Below are 1,845 nucleotides of genomic sequence, written 5' to 3'. Positions count from 1 at the left end.
GTTTTTTTAACTTATGGGAAATATATGTTGTGTCATTGTGATTTGAATGCATTTCAATCTTCTGCATTATTCAGTATGCAAATCTGAGAAAATAAAATAAACAGAGTGCAATAGATTATATACGCTAAATGTGTCAAAGGGGTTATCGCTCAATTAACCTGTCCGCTGATCTACACATGTTTGTATGTTTGTTGTTTTTTTTTTATGAATCTGTGTTCAAGGTCAACTGGGTCACCACGGGATGTCAGCTGCAGTATCGTGGATTGTACTCTGGCCTCACCAGGGGGTTCTCGGGGAGTCTCTCCTATCCTCTCTGATCCTGCTTTGGATGGAGTCCACCTGCAGTAAACTTCATCTCTGTCCAGCCTATGAGGAATGTTCTTTTGCTTGTGCATTTTATCATCTTTACAAAGAAATAAGACCAGTGCACTATTTTATGTTCTACATTATTATTTTTATATAGCCTTAATTAAATTATGCTCAGCTCAGAGCTAAATAAAAAGTTGTGTACTGCTCCTTACAATACTTTGCATATCCAGTTAACAATTTAAAGAATGTTTAACACAGTTTCTCTAATGATGCGAAGATATCAAGGAAGTTGATAATCATTTTTTGCAGCATTAGAAACAGGGAACATTTGGTAATTGCCATATATCGGAAGACATGTTAAGTTTATTTACTAGCTGCCTTACATATAATTCTTAAGGGGCACTATTATCAAAATGTTGGATCTTTGAATCTTTGGATCTTGATTTTTGGATTTATTATATATTGTAGCTCATTGAATCCAACTTTGTATTAGCAAAATGAATAAATATATAGATAAATAAAAGTACCTTCAATAGCAATTAGTAGGGGAAAAACTTATCTCATATATTTTTGATATATAAATATAATAAAATCAATTTTGTTCGTCAGAATTTGAACTGTATAAGTTTATTAGTAAAATAAATGTTTCATTTATTAGATCACAACAAATAAGAAATATGATAGCTAATTTATCTGATTAAGAAACTGAAATACGAATCTGATTGGCTGTCTGATACAGGAAAAATTATTATTGGATTAACTAATATGGTTTTTATTGGAGATCCTCAATTCTCCATCCTGTCCAAACCCTTCCCATATATTCACCTTGGATAACTGCACTCTCATTTCATATTCCCATCCAAGTCTTCAATGTTTTTTACTGTCCGTCCTTTATTGTGATGGCCATTTTCGCGCCACGGTTAAAAAATATCAGCGTCATAGTTCCGCAGCCAAATGTATTAGAAATTATAGAAATGTATTAGAAACACAGAATTGCATTCATCAGAAACAGAATAGTACGACTATGAATTCTAAAATGAAAGTTTAATTGTTTTTGGTTACTAGAGAGCTGGGTTCAAGTTATGCATAAAATGGTCCTGTAGAAATACCAATTGCTTGATTAACACTTGATGTTCCAGTTGAAGCATTAAAATAAAGTAGAGACTTTTTTAAATTTGCTATTAAATATTTTCTCCTAAAAGCCCAGGTCTTTGAGAACTGGCCCTTTGAAATTGCAATGTTCTTGAATTTTAAGGTAAATAGGTATATTTGAGTACTTTCAATGAAGAAATATAATATGAGCGCTCGCTCTGATCTAAAAAACAACAACACATATCTTTTAGTCCTCAGAAACAGTTCTGTCATTCCCTAATTGCATATTTTCGATCAGAGGTTGCGCTCGATATTAAAAATCGAAAAATGCTTTTAAAAATTGACTGTTTCGGATATTAGTGAGATCTTAAAATAAGGAATCAGCACATTATAAGCGATAAGGTATGAATCAGTGCAAAACCATTTTCGCCACGTCCATGCAAT

This window comes from Saccostrea cucullata, unplaced genomic scaffold (genome assembly GCF_032062105.1).
Source record: "Saccostrea cucullata isolate Sc308-1 unplaced genomic scaffold, CSIRO_AGI_Scuc_v1 ctg3183, whole genome shotgun sequence".
In the NCBI taxonomy this organism is placed as follows: Eukaryota; Metazoa; Mollusca; class Bivalvia; order Ostreida; family Ostreidae; genus Saccostrea; species Saccostrea cuccullata.
The sequence above is the reverse complement of the archived record's forward strand: the minus strand, read 5'-3'. Positions refer to the sequence as shown.